A 21,548-nucleotide genomic window follows, 5' to 3' on the forward strand; every position below is an offset into this window, starting at 1 on the left:
CTTTAGACCAGGAACCAGCAAACATTATCTATAAAGGGCCAAATAGTGTATATTTTAGACTTTGTGGGCCATATGGTCACAACAACTCTGCCTTTGTAGTACAATAGCAGCTATAAACAATATATTAAAAAATGAGCTGGCTGTGTTCTGATAAAACTTTATTTCTAGACAACAAAATTTGAGTATCATATAATTTTTATGTCTCAAAATACTCTTCTTTGACCTTTTTTCCCAACTGTTTTAAAAATGCAAAAGTTATTCTTACCTTGTGGGCCATACATAAACAAATGGCTGATCAGATTTGGCCCCTGGGTCATAGTGTGACAGTCCCTTCTCTAAATTATTAAAAAGCTCCCAGGTAAGCTGTAGGATCTTAGCTGATTATTGTGTTTTAATTCCAAGTGATATTTTTATTTGAACTATTTGTCTATTAAATTAGCAAAGTAAACAAGATCACACAATATGGAGCCAATATAGCTTTGATAGATTTTGATTGATTAGTTGATTGACTTTAGAGATGGGGATGGTGTGAGGGAGAGGGAGAGAGAAAATCTCCAACGGACTCCCCCCTCCGCCTCAATCCCATGACCCTGAGATCATGACCTGAGCTAAAGTCAGGAGTCGAACGCCTAACCCACTGAGCCAACGAGGTGCCCTGCTTTGACACATTTTTAATGTCAAAGGTTATATCAGGGGTTCCTCAGGCAATTCGCATAGTTAGTAAAAAAAAAAGTTAAGAATTTAAAATTATTATTTTATTGTTGCCGTTAAATAGGAATTAACAAATAGGTTTAAAATCAGGACAATTTCCACATTTTTAAAAAATTGGAGTTTAACTGGCATACAACTTTATATTAGGTGAAACTATATTAGTTTCAGGTATACAACATGGTGATTCAATATTTGTATATAATGCAAAATGATCATCACAATAAATCTAGTTAACATCCATCACCATACATAGTTACAGAATTTTTTTTCTCATGATGGGAACTTTTAAGATTTATTCTGTTAACAACTTTCAGATATGCAACACAGTATTATTAACTATGGTCACCATGCTGTACATTACATGCCTATGACTCATTTATTTTATAACTGAAAGTTTGTACTTTCTGATCATGTTTTTTGACGGGTGTGGTATCTCTCACAAATTCTTGTTTGTTTGGATAATTTAGAAACTTTTTTCCATGAACATTATAAGCTCATTCCTATCTCATGACATGTATGTTCTAAGTCTGGAACATTCTTCTAAATTATTGCATGTCTGGCTCATTCCATTCAGTTTTAACTTGAACATCATTCCCTCAGAGGCCTTCCTATCTAAAAGTATCTATACCTGCCCAATCTCTCTCTAACACCCAGTTTTATTTTTTTCAGAGCATTTATCACCATCTGAAATTAGTTCTTATTTGTCTCTTTCTATATCACAATGTAAACTCTATGAGAGAAGAGATCTTGCCTCCCTTATTACTTCTTTATCTCTCCAACGTTGCCTTTCATATAGTAGGCCCTAAGTATACAATTTATTTGTGGTTGGAAGGATGAATAAATGAAAGTATGCTTAATGCATGATTTATAGAAATATTTGATATGGTAACATGTATTATGAATTGCTAAAAGGAAAACAATGAGGAACTTTACCTCAATTTATTTCACTACAGAACTACTTTCTCTTTAAGCGTATAGCTATATTGTGATAGGGTCTATTGATACTTTAGTTTTTCTCTTTTAATTTGTAATAATTTGAAATTTACACACAAGTTGTAAGAGGAATAATTTTCCTGAATCATTTGAGGGAGTAAGTTGTTGAACTTATCACCTCTGAATACCTTAGAGTATATTTCCTTCCAAAGATGTTCTCCCAAATAACTGGATAAAATTATTGCAATCAAGAATTCAATATTAATAGATTAGCACTATCTAATACACAGCCCCATTCAAGTCCTTTTTTCTTCTGTTACTTTAGAAGAAAGCTGACTTTTTTTTTCTTTTTGAAAGCTGACTTCTTAGAGCAAAAGTTAAAACCTTTTTACTATGGGTTTTATAATAGAAGTAGAGGTATGGTATATGATAACATTAACAAAAAGGGTTTGTAGTAAATGGAATGGTATCATTGCAAGGTTCTTATGCTTTGCATGATGTTCAATATTAACTTTAAGTAAACTGTGGTTATTTGAGGATGCATATTGTAATTCTTAGATGTCACCCCCCAGTACAAAGAAATATCCAAAGTAAAACATTAAAAGTAAAACATTAAAGTAAAGTAAAACATTAAAATAAAGTAAAACATAAAAACATTAAAGTAAAGTAAAACATTAAAAATATTTGATTAACTGAAATTAAGGCAGGAAAATGTAGAATAGGAACAAAACAAAACAAAAAGCAGAAAACAATAGAAATAGAAAACAAACAGCAAAATGGTAGTTTTGAACCCAGTCATTTCAGCAATCATATTACATATTGATGAACTAAACCCTCCAATTAAGAGTCAGAGATTTCAGACTGGATAAAAATATAAGACTCAACTCTATCCTGTCTACAGAGTGCACATACAAAATGCTAAGATTTACTTAAACACTGTTTATGTCTCTTTATCTCTTACATTGTTGGGTAAGCTTTCAATGGCTATATTATGATGGAATACCTACAGGTCCGAGAATAAATTATCCAGAAAAAATAATTTGGGGGACTGTGAGTACAGGAATGTAGGATGGATTATAGGAAGATAATAGAACACTACTTGGAAAGAGAGTAAGGAGATCTAGGTTCTCATTTTAGTTTTGCCACTGGCCAAACACCTACCCTTAGGAAAACACTTTTCTGTTACTATGTACTTTGCTAGGTTACCAATATTTGTATACCCATGTGCTTAGTTTTTTTTTTTCATATTCAGATTTCAAAGTAAAATTGGCATAAATTTCATTTTTCTTCTCGAAAGACTCCTCTAATAATGGAAAGAAGACTGAGTAATTTTGCCGCTGTATATGTTATCCTGGGCATCATTGTTCCATCTATCTATCTATCTATCTATCTATCTATCTATCTATCTATCTATCTATCTTATCTATCCTTGATAATATTCCTTCTACATACCACTTAATGTTATTATGTGCCACATGAAGTAGAGGTGTAAGCACTGTAAAAGCATTGGGTGTTGTTTTCATCATGAATAACCCAACCGTGTTGGAGTTAGATATTGTTTGATGGTACACAAACAAAAACTTCTGTTTTAAAATGCCTTTCTGGTGTCTTAATATTTATTTATTGAAAGGTTCAATTCTGTAATAAGCACAATCAGGAATCAAAATAATTACATTTATCTTTCTCTTTCTCCCTAACTCTTATAGTTATTTTCCTTATATCTGGTATTACATAGAAAACAAATTAGGGATTGTGCCAGTTTGAACATACATATAATTGGTGCCTCAGAGTCTGAAATAGATAGGAATTCGGTCATTTAATTTTAGGTGATATCTTGTATACCAAATTATAAATATATTTCATACTTGAGCCTAATGTAAAACTGTGAAGTAGCTGGAGAAACTTTTGCATTTGGAGATACCTACTTTCATATTTTACCAAGGGTGTATCAGAATTGGACATTGTACTTATTTAGAATTGGATTTTAATAAAGATGAAGTAAGGTTTAATGTTTCTCATTCAATTAATGCTCTTACATTTGGCTCTTACATAGCCAAAAACAAGTGTTCAAAGACAATCAAATGAAGTCTTAGAAGGTATCAAGTGTATCACTGCTAGTTTGATTCTTTATTTTATTATGTTATGTTAATCACCATACATTACATCATTAGTTTTTGATATAGTGTTCCATGATTCATTGTTTGCAATATAACACCCAGTGCTCCATTCAGAACGTGCCCTCTTTAATACCCATCACCAGGTTAACCCATCCCCCCACCACCCTCCCCTCTAGAACCCTCAGTTTGTTTCTCAGAGTCCATAGTCTCTCATGGTTCATCTCCCCTTCTGATTTCCCCCCCTTCGTTTTTCCCTTCCTGCTATCTTCTTTTTTTTTTTTAACATATAATATTTGTTTCAGAGGTACAGGTCTGTGATTCAGCAGTCTTACACAATTCACAGCACTCACCATAGCACATACCATCCCCAGTGTCTATCACCCAGCCACCCCATCCCTCCCACCCCCCACCACACCAGGAACCCTCAGTTTGTTTCCTGAGATTAAGAATTCCTCATATCAATGAGGTCACATGATACATGTCTTTCTCTGATTGACTTATTTCGCTCAGCATAATACCCTCCAGTTCCATCCACATCGTTGCAAATGGGAAGATCTCATTCCTTTTGATGGCTGCATAATATTCAATTGTATGTATATACCACATCTTCTTTATCCATTCATCTGTCGATGGACATTTTGGCTCTTTCCATAGTTTGGCTATTGTAGACATTGCTGCTGTAAACATCGGGGTGCACATACCCCTTCGGATCCCTACATTTGTATCTTTGGGGTAAATACCCAGTAGTGCAATTGCTGGGTCGTAGGGTAGCTCTATTTTCAACTTTTTGAGGAACCTCCATACTGTTTTCCAGAGTGGTTGCACCAGCTTGCATTTCCACCAACAGTGTAGGAGGGGTCCCCTTTCTCCGCATCCCCGCCAACATCTGTTGTTTCCTGACTTGTTAATTTTAGCCATTCTGACGGGTGAGAGGTGGTATCTCATTGAGGTTTTCATTTGCTAGTGTGATTCTTATACATTACTTGGTTCTTAGGTGTGATAATGATAGTTACTGAGTGTGTAGGATTCTATCCATGTGTCCACCTAAGTAAGGAAGTTACTTCTTAAATGAATAAGACTAATTATAACTATTGAATGAGAGTGAAATTAAGAGTACCCTAAAGGAAAGAAAAATGTCCAGTATATCTAAAACTAGTTTACTCTCCAATTTAGCTCTTTTTATTTTTTTCTCTTACAGTAAACATTGCAGTCTTCAGAAAATAAGTTAAGGAATGCAAGGCAAGGAAGAAAGTAAATTCATCCTGGAAGGACCCAAAGCACTTTGAAATTTTAAACGAATGTAATGATAGCTGCTAAAACCACCTTTGTCACCATAATGGATGAAGTACTTCAAATTTAAACGGTAACCAGAATTCTCATACTGTGTTACACTTCCACCAAGAACTTTATATGCCTTGAAAGGATTTCTTTTTAAGTTTAAATATTTACCCTACAAACACCAAAGTATAGATAAAGCTGATAATTTTGTTACTTATTTAGCATAGTCAGGTCTTTGTTTTGGCCCTTAATGTTTGACCCTGATATTGCTCAAAAAAATTGTTTTTTTCCCCAGGTTATGAACTTCTTAACTTAGAAACAGATAAGCTTATTTGAGTAGAAATAGAGCCTAGTACTAGTATATTATAGGTCCATTCTTCACCAAATACCTTTCCTTTCATAGAAATAATGCATGAAGTGATAGCATATGCAGAGGTTTTTTAGTCTTGTTTTCTCAACTTTATTTCATGTTGTTTTTTAGTTTCTTTACTTGACATCTGATCTCTTGATCTTTTTGCCTTCCTATTTGACATCTTCTTTTTATTTAAACACTGTGTTCTCCTTTGCCCCTCCTCAGGAATTTAGAGTTATAAGAAACAAGAATCCAGAGTAGAAAAGAAAAGAAAAACTGGAAAAGATTACAAAATTATTTCTTCTTGTGATATTACAAGGACTGTTGCATTTCAAGTAGAGTGGAAAGCAATTGTAGAAAGAGTTAAAATTGCTTGTCAGTCTTCTTAAATCTCTTTGATCTTAGGCTGTAATTGTTTCAGCACGTGTTTTGTAAAGATTCAAATGTTTGTGAATTTTTTAAGGCATCTTAGTGAACAATTCATTGCTAGTGTACTAATTTGATTTTTACAGATAATCATTTGTTTGAGTCACTGTATCTTGGTAGTGAATGGGTGCAATTGACTGAAAACTAGGTTCCTGTGGTGAAGTGCAGATGTGAAAATCAATCAAATACAGTATCAATTGCTAGTCCTAATAATTCTAAGGAATACAGTACCTATTTCAAGGGAATTATTCAAACTGACAAGTGTAACCCACGATAAATAGTACCTAAAGATTGAATGTTCTCATTATTCTTTCCTGTGCTAACATTAACCTTGATTAAAAAAAAAAAAAACCTGAACATCGATTTTTTAAAAACTCCAATTGTTGCTTTAAACCTCTACTTAGAGCATAGTTAGAACTTTTCCATGTTCTTCCCACTACCACCCATGTAGCAGCATTTAGCCCTTTCTAAATGTCCAGTAAATTCTTTCTACTTCTCAACTATTAAAAAATCAAGTTGAAAAAGGTAACTTTTGAAACACAACAGAAATTAAAGTGCCAAATGTTCACTTACACAGGTAAGGTAATATGTAGAAAGTCATCACATTTCTCTGTCTTTCTTGGCGATGATCTGTGTTTTCTTTACCCGTTTAATTATGTCTGATTCTATAATCTTATATAACCATAGTTTCATTAATGAAATTATTAATACATTAAACCTCAAAAACAAATATATTGTCAAAATTTTTACTCTGGTACTTTTACTACTCCTTATCAAACTCTTAATTCCATTAAATCCATCTCTCAGTATTTTTGGTAACCATGGATAGGATCATTGAAATCTATAGATAGTGGATATTTCCAAGTATTAATTTCTACTTTTTTCACTGTCACATTTTTTTTCGGGGTTATAATGTTATCAAGGAACAGACTAGGATAGAACTTGACCTCTCTACCAAATAAAAGAATTGCACTGATTCTCCCGTCTAGCCGGTTCAAAAGTCATGTAACTCACATTCATGAGGTATATAGAATTAAAGAAGACCATTTGCATTTAGATGTTTAATTTTTCTGGCCTCATTCAAGCTAAGTGCCTCCAAAATCCCAAGTCTATGATGTTTGAAGAAGGAATGGAATTAGATTTCTAGTTTTGCGATTAACAGGATTTCAAACTTGCATAATTGGGAATTCACATTTCTAATTGTACAAACTATCATGGACACTTTGAAGAGGCTAATATTTAAACATTCCAGCAATGTAATGTTAAAGTGGAGTCAAACACCCAGTTTTATCTAAATTCATTTCATTATCTTAAAATTATGATTCTTGGGGTGAGGGGATATGTTCTTGAAGACAGCAAGACACTCTAAATATATCCATCTAGAATTTTAAATTTATAAAGCTTGGTAGGCCTTTAGAACATCCTCTACAGCACCTTCATTTTGCAAAACTGTCCTTATGAAGGGAAGCCTATGTACAATTTGAACAGAAAAGAGGAATTAAAAATATTAGTAATTAATGTGTATTGAGTGATTACCATATGCCAAGCATTGGGATCAGGGTTTAATATGCATTATCTCAAGTTTCACAACTGTTTTTGACATGGGTCTTATTATTGAATATCTCCATTTTACATATGAGGAAACACGTTCTCAGAGAAGTTAATTGCCCTACATCAAGTTTGCTAGTAAGCTGTAGAGCCAGTTCTGTTTGACTCCACAGCCTGAGCTCTTAACCAGAAATGCGTTCTGCTTTACAAATACTCAGGACAGTGTGTTGTGGTTGCCTTTTTTTTTTTTTAAGATTTTATTTATTTGCGAGAGACAGAGAGCATGAGAGGGAGGAGGGTCAGAGGGAGAAGCAGACTCCCCGCTGAGCAGGGAGCCCAATGTGGGACGCGATCCCGGGACTCCAGGATCATGAGCTGAGCCGAAGGCAGTTGCTTAACCAACTGAGCCACCCAGGCACCCGTGGTTGCTTCTTTTTGTAGTTGAAGATAGCAAGTTCTTATTATTAGCAGCATGCCCATCTGAGCTTTGTGAAGTTATGCTCCCTTGAGGCGGGTATTATGTTTCTTTTGCAGCATCAATTTCATTTTGTCAGTAATTTATCATTATTTTGATTGTTTTTAAAATGTTAGTTATTATATAAGAGATGATCCACTCCTAAGTAAAGGCTAAGTTACGTGAAGATGATCTCAGTAGACAGAGAAAGGTAGGAGACAGGGGTGAGGAAAAATGCAGACGGAACTGACCTCTGCTCAGCTGTCTTCCCTTGAAGTCTTATTTGCCTTTCTCTTTGTCACCAGAAATTTTTCATTGTTTTTCAGTCTCAGGAACCCTAAAGACTAAAATAGTAATGAATCCAGGGGCGCCTGGGTGGCTCAGTTGGTTAAGTGACTGCCTTCGGCTCAGGTCATGATCCTGGAGTCCCAGGATTGAGTCCCACATCGGGCTCCCTGCTCGGCAGGGAGTCTGCTTCTCCCTCTGACCCTCTTCCCTTTCGTGCTCTCTGTCTCTCATTCTCTCTCTCTCAAATAAATAAATAAAAATCTTTAATAAAAAAATAAAATAAAATAGTAATGAATCCAGAGACCAATTTATCTTAATGGCATAAATTTTTTGTTAAATTTACATATAGTCCCTTCAAATAGATACTTTGTATTCTAAGTGTAGAAACTATTAACCTTTCATCAGGGTTTAAGACAATTAAGCCTATCACCAGGACTGAGCATATTCAAGATACCAGTTTTCCCCAAATGTGAATGTATAGGTTTAACTCAGTTCCTAAAATCCCAGCAAGATTTTTCACATATTGTTTGCCATTTTCCACCAAGTTCTTTGTCCCCTCTGCATTATCACTGTCCCTCCTCCACCATAGGAATTGTAGTCAGTCCCCATTTGAGAACAGGGGTGGAATGAACTGTTTCAGCCAATTGCATGATACCCAAAAAAATATGATCAAATATTTTATAGCAGTTTTTCAGTCCAAGGTTTAGTGACTCTTAATTTTCTGAGATTTTGCTTAAATAAGAAGAGTGTTTCATGTCCCCCTGAAAAAAACTGTGTAATAGGAGGAAAAGCGAAAATAAAACAAGAAAAGCTATTTCATCCTTGCTTTCTAAACTGAGGCTATAAAATTCAAAATGATCCTGTGGATTCTTTTGGAGAGAATGTTGAGAGATCTTCTGGATTAACCTTAGCTTCTTGTGGAACTATCAATATACCTGACAATGGAGTGAACTTCATGCCATTTTGTATTACTGACTCATTCATTCATTCATCACATATTTACTTGGGAAAAGTAATACTTGCAGTAGGTAAAAATTTTTAAACTTTGTGCTAATGTAGTGTCAAGTGGTTTGTATATATTACATCTCTCTTGGCTATAAGCATGTCGCTGTAGAAGGCACAGGGGATAGATAAAGAAGGGTATACGGTGCAGGGCCTGTCCTCAGTGGCTCACTAGCAGGGCAGGCAAACATGTAAATAGATGTACTAGTGTGTCAAGTGTTTAATGGAAATATGAGCAGAGAATTGTGACAGTGCTTTTCCCTGGGAAGAGTGTGAGGGAAGACTTCCCAAAGCACAAAGGTACGCTTTGTGAGTGTTACTGGATAAATATGAGTTTACAGCCAGGGAACAAGCTAGAGAAAAAGAATTCTAGGCAAAGGGAATAACATGCACAGAGATATACTTACCTTTTCTAAGGGGAAAAAAGTCATAGACTTTTAAAATTGAAGAGGTTATCTGAGATATTTTATTTTGACACCTTTACATAAAAGGAAATGGAAGCCCTTGGAAACAAATGTACTTGCTCAATATTACTCAGAAATTAGAGTATCACTTCAAGTATTCTTTCAAACCATACACTAAAATATATAAAATGTATTTTGGTCAGACACTACTCCCAAGAAAAAAGGTTCTTCCTCATGTTTTCTTTGTTTATAAATCTACTTTACATCCAAGCTAAAGCACAACCAGGTGTTATTTTATTTCTCTTAACAATTTTTATGAAAATTTCCAAGAATTAAGAAAAATTCAGAGTAACTTAACAACCACCTATTCTCTCACCACCAAGAATGAAATGAATGTTAACTTTTTGTCATTCTTGCTAAAAGAAGTTAAACAATTTAGGAACAGTTGAAATCCTCTTTATATCACTCTCCAATCTCATTCCTATCCTTCCTTCTCCAGAGAAAACGCTCTATGAGGTTGGTAAAATATGTACTTATAATGTGTGTACTCAGAAACAATATGCACTATAAAGAGTAACATTTTGCATTTGTACATTTGCATCTTTCATTGATGCAATTTTGTGTCTTTTGTTGATGTGTGATATTTAATTGTATTTTTTCATAGGAGTTCAAAATAAAATAAACATAGTAGGGTAGATACTATAGTCAGTTGTGGAGATTTCCTGTTGTGTTGTGGCTTTCTTCTCTTCTTGCTACCCAGAGTGCTGCTGTCATCTTAGTAAATCTGCATTGCGTTTTGGAAGAATATAATTCCATCATTCTGTAGGTTTTCAAATATATTTTTAAAGACTTGTTGGGAAAACAATTATTTTTGTGGACTTAAATCTGCTCTAATGTTAGATTTTTTGAAAACTCTTTACTACTGAGATTAGAAGTATTCTCTAGTATAGTCAAATGAGCAAGAAGTGACTGTGTCATGTGGTAGCAGTTCTCCCTCTACACATGTACTACAGTTATGAAAATACTGTAACAAAATGACCCAGGGAGAGGATGTTTATCTGGACTTTGAGAAGAGCTTAGAAGTCCTTTCACCAAAGGCCTGGCCCTGGGTGAGGGATGTTGGAGGGAGAGAGAGGAATCTGCAGCAATTGTGAAGGGCATTACTGTGGGTGTTAAGAACATAGTTTTACCCTTGGATTCATTGTGTCAACTGTAATTAGCAGTGAATATTGTAAGTCAATGACAATCAGCTGGAATACCACTAAACATATGAGGCTTTTGAAGAACATAATAAATGCAGAGAGCCCCCTTGTTTCTGTTACTAGAAGGAAAATTTACCTACCATGCTCTTATAACAGTGAAAAACTGGAAATCAGCAAAAAATGCTTATAACAGGCAAGCCAGTTATTCCCAATCCTACTGGTACTTTAAGTCTGAAGTAATTCACTCCATGTAGTAGCAACAGAATAGTGGAAGAAAAAATAGTATTATTCTGGCTTGTATGTTTTGAAGATTAACAGTTCTAGCACATAGTCACAGGAAAGCTTATCTAAAATTGCCAAATTGTAAAAATGAAAGGAAACTATTGATCCCTAAGAAACTCAGTCTTCTTGGAATCAGGCCCAGCTTTTGTTTCCTTCTGCTGGTTTGGCATATAGAAAGGAAGGAAAGCATAGAACATTCTGGTGCTATAGCACTCTCTGATGATATATAAAGGGCCATGTATAACTGGCAGATAAGTTTCACATGAAGAATGTTTAAAAGGAAACGATGCAGATGCTTTGTTTAGCTGCAAAATGGAACAGTGTAGTCAGTATCTTCATTTCCAGATAGATTTCTTAACTAGTATTTCTATCCGTTGCCCATCCACCAAGAATGGAAAATCACTAGGACCCTTGTAGTCTTACATACATCCTCCCCAAATCACCAGGCAGGTGTCCAAGTTAAAAAAAAAAAAAGTGTGCCAACCACAATGAGATAGGATGCCACATCCACAAGAATGGCTATAACTAAAGAAAAAAGAAAGGGAAATGGCAGTGTTGGTGAGGATGTGGAGAAATTGGAACCTCATACATTGCTGGTAGGATTATGAAATGTTTCAGCTGCTGTGAAAGTTAGGTGGTCCCTCAGAAAGTTAAACATGGAATTATCGTATGACCCAGGAATCTCACTCCTAGATGTATACTCAGAAGAACTGAAAACAGTCTCAAATGTGTGTATACAAAATGTCCATATCAGTACTATTTACAATAGCCAAAAGTTGAAAACAAACTAAATATCCATCAAGAGATAAAATATGAGCAAAACTTTGGGCCTGTATATTCAAAAACTTGAAAAATTTGGAAGACCCAAAATACCAAAGCTTTCAAGAAAAAGCAGATAACCTTGAATAGCCCTATATAATTAAAGAATTGAATTTGGAATTTAAAGACTTTCCACTAAAGAGAATTCTAGGCCCAGATGTCTTTACTGGCAAATCCTACCAAACACTTAGGGAAGAAATAATATCAATTCTGTACAAATTCAGCCAGGAAATGAAAGAAGAAAGAACACTTCCCAACAAATTTATAAAATCAGTATTATCATGACATCAAAACAAGCTAAAGATAAATACAAAATTGAAAACTATAGACACAGACTCAAAAATCTTAAAATATTATCAAATAAAAAATAGCAAAATGTAGAAATAATACATTATGATCTTTAAGTAAGCTTTATCCCTGGAATAGAAGGTTGTTTTAATCTTCAAAAATAAATCTGTGCAATTCACATAGCAACAAAAAAGAAAAAACACGATGATCTCAATAGATACTGCATCAATTCATGATGAAGAACTCTCAACAAACTAGGGATAGAAAGAATTTCCTCGACCTGGTAAAGGGCAAATATAAATATCCTATAGCTAATATCATACTTAATGTTGGAAAATGGAATGCTTTCCTCTTAATATAGGAATAAGGCAAGGTTGTCAACATTGTACTAGAGGTCATAGCCAGTTCTAAAAGGGAAGAAAAAGAAAATGAAAGGAATACTGATTGAATAGGAAGAAATAAAGCTCTCTATATTTTCAAATAAAATAATTTTCTATTTAGAAAATCCCAAAGAATCTACCCCCCAAAAAATCTAATCCTACTACTAAGTAAATTTAGCAAAGTCACAGGATACAAAAGTCATTATATAAAATAAATCATATTTCTACATATTAGTAATTAACAATTAGAAGTTGAAATTTTAGAAAACACCATTTATAATGGTACTATAAAATATGAAATAGGTATAAATTGAATAAAAAATATTCAGCATCTGTCTGCTGAAAACCTACAAAGCCCTATTGAAAGAGATCAAAGAAAATTTTACTAAATGGAGAGGGATACTGTGCTCAACTATTGGAAGAGTCAATGTTGTTAACATGTTGGTTCCCCCAAATTGTTCTATAAATTGAATGAAAACCATATCAAAATCCCTGCAGGAACTGTTTTGTAGCAGTGGACAAGCTGATTCTAAAATTTATTTGGACAGACAAAGGAATAAGAAAAGCCTAAACAATTTTGAATAGGAACAGAATTGGAGGGCTATTTGATATCAAGATTTAGTGTAAAACGAAGGTAATCAAACAGTATATTACATGATTATTAAAAGAATAGACACATAGATCCATGGAAAAGAATAAGCAGTTCAGAAATAGATCTATACAATGTGGTGGATTTTTTTGACAATAGTACAGAAATAATCTGGTGAAGAAAGATTAATCTTTTCAATAAATAATATTGAGCATTTTTAAAAATTTTATTTATTTGAGAGAGAGAGAGCACAAGCGGGGTAGCAGCAGAGGGAGAGGGAGAAGCAGCCTCCCCGCTAAGCATTGAACCTGACACGGGACTCAATCCCTGGACTCCAGGGTCATGACCTGAGCCTAAGGCAGACACTTAACCGACTGAGCCACCCAGGCACCCCTGGTATTGAGCATTTAAAAACAAAACCAAAAAGAAACAAAAGGGCATTGGCTCTTGCCTTGATGAGGGCCTCAGAGGTGAATGAAAGAGAGGATGGTAAGAAGTAGAAGTAGAGAAAGTAATAAGACTGCCACAAGAATAGAAACATCAAAATGGTAGAAGGAATTATTGCAAACTTGCTTCATCATTTGAGAAGCATTATCCATTATAGGAAATGTGTATATACATTATGAATAAATAAGGATTCATTTAATCCCCTAGCATACTATTGACAGTGTTATGTTAGAATAAAGGGGCATTATATAGGTCCCTTGAGGGAATCCTATATAAACAAAAACAGAACATTGATAAGTGCTGTCACACTGGTTGGTGCCAAGGAAGCCCAGAGAAGGGGAGTGAGCTCTGAATCCACTGAAGAATGTTAATTGATTCACTTGTCCCTTTGAGGACTTTGAGAAATTGTTGTTAATTTGATAGCTAAAATCCAATATGGGATGTCTTCCATCTGCTGCCATTTGAATCTGTGATAATTACCTCAGGCTCAAAGAAAAGAAAAAGTGAAGGAACCTGATGTGGTTTCCTTTTATCTTTCCTTTTAGCTGTCATTTGATCTGCTTTAAAGTGGGTGATCTTTCTCTTACCTCCAGTTGCTGCCCATTCTGTACAGTCTCTATCGTACAAGGAGAGCAGCAAAGGAATTTTTTCTTTTTTTTTTCTCTGTAATTTTATTTTATTTTTTTAAATTTTTTAAATTTTATTATGTTAGTCACCATACAATACATCATTAGTTTTTGATGTGGTGATCCACGATCCATTGTTTCCCTATAACACCCAGTGCTCCACGCAGAACGTGCCCTCCTTAATACCCATCACCGGGCTAACCCATCCCCCCTCCCTTCTCCCCTCTAGAACCCTGTTTGTTTCTCAGAGTCCATAGTCTCTCATAGAATTTTTTCAAAGACTGCCAAAACTGTAGGAATGAAAGATCACTCTTCCATAAGAGTCTCCATGATAATCCACACACATGGAGAAGAGAAGTTGGAATTGCATATGATCACTTTGGGCAACCTTCTGTGGGTTTCTAATGTACGTTCTCATCTCTTTTGAAGGATTATTTATTGCAACTTGTACTCACACTTTCCCTAAAACAAGTACTCCTTTTATTCTCCCCCAGTCTTCTATCACTTAGCAAGAGCGTTGGTGGAAATTGCTTTTCCATAAAAAGAACTGTGCCACCTACTCTTCAAATGCCACCGATTAAGAAAATCATTGATTTTTTTTTCCCCTGGGGAATAAATTAGGCTTTCCCTTGAGAGTAGAAAAAAATAAATAATGGGATGTAAAGAATGAAGATGGCTGTGTGTTATGAGGAAAATGTTTATGCAGTTGCCATGGAAATAGCATGTAGGCATTCAAACCAGGAGCTTATGATATCTCTGTATTTGCCAAATATAAATCAGATATGACTAGCATTTGTTCTCATTCTTGGCTCAGATTTAGTCCAACATGTGTGGTTATATAAAATATGCTCCTATTATAGCATATTTGCTTAATATTTGCAGGAAACTGCAGTACCAGGTGCTGCCATCTTTTAGGATCATATATTTGAGGCATAGAGGTGGTGATTCCCAGCAAATGCTTCCTAAACTGCTATTTATTACAGCACTATCAGAGTGCCCACAGCTGGACTTTCCTATGACATTCGTAATTAGCAGAGCTGATTAGTTTTTTCTTAGTGAAACATGCACAATGTTGGACCTAATTTGTACTGGCTAATTATTTGTGAGTGATGTCAGATTCTGCAAATGCATAGTTTGAGACTTTGTTCTTAATGTATTTCACACGTGGAATAAAATACAACAGGCACTGTTTCTGAATTACTGTTAAACTTTTCTGTCCAAAGACATCAGTTAGCCTTTTCTTTTTTTTTTTTTTTAAGATTTTATTTATTGATTTGACAGAGAGAGAGAAAGATAGTGAGAGCAGGAACACAAGCAGGGGGAACAGGAGAGGGAGAAGCAGGCTTCCCACCGAGCAGGGAGCCCGATGCGGGGCTCGATCCCAGGACCCTGGGATCATGACCTGAGCCGAAGGCAGATGCTTAACCGACTGAGCCACCCAGGCACCCCAGTTAACCTTTAACTTCATGTTTTATAAGTGAGGCATGATAGAAATCTAGAGAGGGAAATATGAATTTTGAAAATACAGATATTTGACATAATTTTCCACAGCTTTTTCACTAATTCCAAAGATACTGTAGACAGTGCAAACACTACCTGCAGCCAGTGCCTTTTAATGGGCACATGACCCAGAATAGTAGGAAAATCTAAAAATGATTAGAATAGGCTCTATTCATGGAAGATGGTGTGTTACCTACTTAATTCCAGTACCCCATCCTTCTATGCCAACTTTGTTAGCCATTTCATAGCCCGTAAGTTTATCTTTACCCTGTGTATTTTCTCCTCTCTCAGATTTCCTCTGAGACATATATTACATACTTTGTAAGCAGATAGCCTAGAGGCTTACTTTCTTTCTTTTTTTTAAAGATTTTATTTATTTATTTGACAGAGAGAGACACAGCGAGAGAGAGGGAACACAAGCAGGGGGAGTGGGAGAGGGAGAAGCAGGCTTCCCCCTGAGCAGGGAGCCTGATGTGGGGCTTGATCCCAGGACCCTGGGATCATGACCTGAGCCGAAGGCAGACGCTTAATGAACGACTGAGCCACCCAGGCGCCCTGAGGCTTACTTTCTTACTAAAGCAGTAATTGCTTATATGGTCCAATACATATAACAGTAATTTAATGAGACCAAATAGTTACACAGATGGAACAGTGGGAAAGTACTAATCAGAGAGAGTTTTTCAGAGGAGATGAGTTTTGAGTCAGAATTTGAAGATAAAAGCCCTTTCCTACTCTGATTTTGACAATATATTTCAGAAGTTTTAAAAATAAAAGTACTTGTACTATTTAAAGAGATAACGATGTTTGCAAGGATTACATTAGGAGGATGTCTTCACTACAGCATGTTTATATTAGATAAAATGTGGAAACAAATATCAAAATATAAAGGAATGAATAATTCTAGGATAAATCTAGAAAAGGAAAACATGCTGCCATTTAAAATAATGTTATAGAAGAATACATATTGATAGGGAAAAATATTCATGATATGTTGTTCAGTGGGAAAAATAGGATTTTATTTGGAATTCTATCAAATCTGTAGATCATTTTGGAGAAAATTGGCATATTTACTCTGTTGGGTCTTACAGTTAATGAAAATAGTATGTCTCTCCATTTATTTAGGCCTTTATTTCTTTCATTTGCATTTTATAGTTCTTAGCATACAGTTGCTATACCTGTTTTCTTAGACTTGTACACAAGGATTTAATTTTTCTGTTTTGCAGGGGGGAGCTATTCTAAAAGGTATTTCTAAATTTTGATTTCCATTTGTATATTGCTTGTGTATAGAAATGCAGTTAATTCTTGTATGTTGACCTTGTATCATGCAATCTTACCATATTCATTTATTAATTCTAAGAGGTTTCTTTATAGGTTCTTTGGGATTTTCTATGTATACAACTGCATGTCATCTGCAAATTGGCAGTTTTATTTCTTCATAATCGGTGTGCTTTTTATTTCTTTCTTTCGCCTTATTGCACTGTGTAGGACTTCCAGGATATTGTAGAATAGGAATAATGAGAGTGGGCATCTTTGTATTGTTCCCTATTTGGATGGAAAAGCAGTTTTTTTACTATTAAGTATGATGTTAGCTGGTGCTTTTGTAGATGCCCTTTAATCATGATAAAGAAGTTCTATTCCTAGTTTGCTCAGCATTTTTGATATAATGGGTATTGGGTTTTGTCAAATAAATTTTATCTATCAATTGGTATGATCATGTAGATTTACTTCTTTGGGCCATTAATATGGTGAGTTACATTGATTAATTTTTTAATGTTGAACTAAACTTACATTCCTAGGATGAACCTCACTTGTTTATGGTACATTATTCTTTTCATATATTACTGGATTCAGTTTGCTAATATTTTGCTAAAAGTTTTTTTTTTAAGATGTTATTTATTTATTTATTTATTTATTTAAGAAAGAGCATGAGAGGGGAGAAAAGCAGACAGGTAGGGAGGGGGGAGAGAATCTGAACTAGACTCTGTGCTGAGCACAGAGCCCCACGTGGGGCTCGATCTCAAAACCACGAGATCATAACGTGAGCTGAAACCAAGAGTCTGATGGTTAACTGACTGAGCCACCCAGGCGCCCCTTTGCTAAGAATTTTTATGTTTATGTTCATGAGGAATATTGGTCTAGTTTTGATAAATTGATTTTGGGAGTTGTGTGCTGTTTTGCTGGTTTTGGCATCAGAGTAAAGCAGATCTCAAAAAATCAGTTGGAAATATTCCCTTCTCTTCTACTTTATAGAATACATTGTCCAGAATTGATGTAATTTTCTTCTTGAAATGTTTTGTAGGAATAGAGCTTTATAAAACCATCTAGTCCTTATTTTGTTTGTGGAATGATTTTAACTCTACATTCAATGTCTTTTATAGTTACAGGGCTATTTAGGTTATCTGTTTTTATCTGAGGTGAGTTTTGGTAGCTTGTGATTTTCAAGAGATTGATCTATTTTATCTAAGTTGTCAAATTTAAGTGTGTAGAATTGCTCATACTGTTCCCCTTTTATATTTTTTTAATGTATGTAAGGTCTGTAGTGATAGCTTTCATTCCTAATATTGGTAATTTGTGTTTTCTCTTTGTTGGCCTCACTAGAAACTTACAATTTTATTAATATTTTTGAAGAATCAGCTTTAGGTTTTATTGTTTTTCTCTTTTCTATTTCAGTTGTTTCTGCCCTTAGCTTTTTTTTTTTAATTTCTGTATGCTTTGGGTTTATTTTGTTGTATTTTATTATTTTAAAAGATTTTATTTATTTGTCAGAGAGAGCACAAGCAGGGAGAGCAGCAGGCAGAGGGAGAGGGAGGTTCCCCGTGGAGCCAGGAGCCTAATGTGGGACTCGATCCCAGGACGCTGGGATCATGACCTGAGCTGAAGGCAGACGCTGAACTGACTGAGCCACCCAGGTGTCCCTAAATTTTTTTTAAGATTTATTTGTTTATTTGAGAGAGAGAGAGAGAGAAAATAAGCAAGCGGGGGAGGGGCAGAGGGAGAGAGAATCCTCAAGCAGACTCCCTGCTGAGCACAGAGTCCTATATGGGGCTTGATCCCAGGATCCTGGGATCATGACCTGAGCCAAAATCAGGACTCGATGCTTACCTGTCTGAGCCACCCAGGTGCATCTGTCGTACTCGAATTTTTTATGGTAGAATCTTAGATTATTAAATTATTAGTTTGAGACTTTACTTTTGTAATATAACCATTTAATACCATAACTTTCCCTGTTAGCACTGCTTTAACTGCATCCCACAAATTTAGAAATTTTGTAGTTTATTTTTGTTCAGTTCAAAATATTTTCTAATTTCCCTTTAATCTTTCTCTTTGAATCAAGGATTATTTGTTTAGACAATTTCCAAGTGTTTGGAGGATTTCCTGATATCTTTCTGTTACTTCCAATTTTTATGGTCAGAGAACATTCTTTATGATTTCTGCTCTTTTAAATATCTTAAGGTTTCTTTAATGACCTAGGTTATGGTGTATCTTGGTAAATATTTCATGTACACTTGCGAAGAATGTATATTCTGTTTGTTGTTGGATAAAGCATTCTATAAATGTCAATTAGTTTCAGTCGGTTGATGGTATTGTTCAGCTCTTCTGTATCCTTACTGATTTTTTTGTCCACTGTTTGCTGAGAGAGGAGTGTTGAAGTTTACAGCTGTAATCGTAGGTCTATCTATTTCTCCTTTCAGTTTTGTCAGTTTTTGCTTCTTATATTTTGAATCACTCTTGTTAGATTCATATACATTTAAGAGTCATTATGACTTCTTGGTGAATTGACATTTTTATCATTATGTAAGGTTTCTCTTTATCCTTGTCAATTTTCTTTACTTTGAATTCTACTTTGATAATATAACCACTCCAGCTTTATTTTGATTAGTACTTTCATTTTACATTTTTCCTTCTTTTTACTTTTAACCTACCTATATCATTATATTTGAAATGAGTTTCTTGTAGATACCAAATAATTTGGTCATGATTTTTTGAAATCCATTCTCATACTCTCTTTTAAATGGTGTGTTTATACTATTTTATAGTATGCATAATATTTGCATCTAATGTAATTGACATGTTTGAATTTAGGTCTACTATTTTTTTTCTGTTTTTTTCCCCACTGTTTTATATCCTGTTTTCCCTTTCCTGCCTTATTTGAACATCTTTTGGTTTTCCATTTAATTTACCTGTTGTGTTTTTTACTATATTTGGTTTTATTAAGATTTTATTTCTCATTTGACAGAGAAAGACAGAGGGAACACAAGCAGGCAGAGCAGCAGGCAGAGGGAGAGAGAGAGAAACAGGCTCCCTACTGAGCAGAGAGCCCAGCACGGGGCTTGATCATAAGACCCTAGGATCATGACCTGAGCTGAAGGCAGATGCTTAACTGACTGAGCCACCCAGGCACCTCTACTATATATCTTTGTAAAAAAAAAAAAATTAGTATTCTCTAGGGATTACGATGTACATATTAAACTTTTTATTGTCTACTCAGAATCAATACTTTACCACTTCAAGTAAAATGTAGAAACCATATCACCACAGGTGGCTTTATCCCCCCCACCTCCCCACTTTACACTATAGTTGCCTTATATATTACACGATATACATTGAAAACTCTATCAGACAATATTATAATTTTTGCTTTTACCTGTCAAACATATTTTAAAGAATTCAAAAGGAGAATAGTCTGTTATATTTATCCAGATATTTACCATTTCTCTTTCTCATTATTTTTAAACTTCCAAATTCCATCTGATAACATTTCTCTTTCTCTGAAAAATAGAAAAAACAATTCTTTTGTAGCATATCTGCTGGTAACCTTTTCTCTTGGTCTCCTTCATTTAAAGTGTCTTTATTTGACCTACATACCTGAAGAACATTTCTGTTGAATATAGAGTTCTTGGTTGACAGTTCTTTTCTTTCAGCACTTTAAAAATATTGTGCCGTTTTATACTGGCCTCATGGTTTCTGATGAGAAATTCATACTCATTCAGATCAGTTCCCTAAAAGTGTTGTTTTTCTTTGGCTGGCCTCAAGGTATGTTTGTTTTTTGTTTTCATCAGTTTCATTAGGATGTCCTGGTGTGGATTTCTTTAGACTTATCTTCTGTTGAATTCAGTAAGCTTTTTTAATCTGTGGGTTTATGTCTTCTGCCAAAATTGGGAATTCTTTAGACATTATTTCTTCCAATTTTTTTTATCCCCATAATCTTTTTCTTTTCCTTTTGGGATACCAGTAACATAGATGATCTACCTTTGGTTATTTTTCCACAAGTCCCTGAGGCTCTCTTGATTTTTTTTTTTTTTTGATTATGTTGTGTTGATTACCATACATTACATCATTAGTTTTTGATGTAGGGTTCCATAATTCATTGTTTGCATATAACACCCAGTGCTCCATGTAGTACGTGTCCTCTTTAATATCCATCACCAGGTTAACCCATCCCCCCACCACCCTCCCCTCTAGAACCCTCAGTTTGTATCTCAGAGTCCACAGTCTCTCATGGTTTGTCTCCCCTTCTGAGTCCCCCCGTTTTGTTTTTGCCTTCCTGCTATCTTCTTTCTTTTTTTTTTAACATGTATTATTTGTTTCAGAGGTACAGGTCCATGAATCAGCAGTCTTACACAATTCACAGCGCTCACCATAGCACATACCATCCCCAATGTCTATCACCCAGACACCCATCCCTCCCCACCACCACTCCAGCAACCTTCAGTTTGTTTCCTGAGGTTAAGAATTCCTCATGTCAGTGAGGTCATATGATACATGTCTTTCTCTGATTGACTTATTTTGCTCAACATTATATCCTCCAGTTCCATCCACATCGTTGCAAATGGGAAGATTTCATTCGTTTTGAAGGCTGCATAATATTCCATTGTGTATATATATATATATATATATATAT

The 21,548-nt window shown here is 34.9% G+C and overlaps 1 protein-coding gene across 19 annotated transcripts in view; it reads left to right on the plus strand.

Moving 5' to 3' along the window:
- Positions 1-21,548, plus strand: part of PEAK1 (pseudopodium enriched atypical kinase 1) — a 361,282-nt gene that overhangs the window by 177,150 nt on the left and 162,584 nt on the right. For 13 of the 19 annotated variants that reach the window (XM_073877414.1, XM_073877413.1, XM_073877408.1 and 10 more), the window contains one exon: positions 4,960-5,124. The exons of the other annotated variants lie outside the window; for them this stretch is intronic. The gene's annotated coding sequence lies outside the window, so the exon portion shown is untranslated. The remainder of the gene's footprint in view (positions 1-4,959; positions 5,125-21,548) is intronic. 19 annotated transcript variants of the gene reach the window in all.

The sequence above is a fragment of the Callorhinus ursinus genome, unplaced genomic scaffold (assembly GCF_003265705.2).
Source record: "Callorhinus ursinus isolate GAN/ISIS: 27379988/994484 unplaced genomic scaffold, GSC_fseal_2.0 scaffold25, whole genome shotgun sequence".
Taxonomy (NCBI): domain Eukaryota; kingdom Metazoa; phylum Chordata; class Mammalia; order Carnivora; family Otariidae; genus Callorhinus; species Callorhinus ursinus.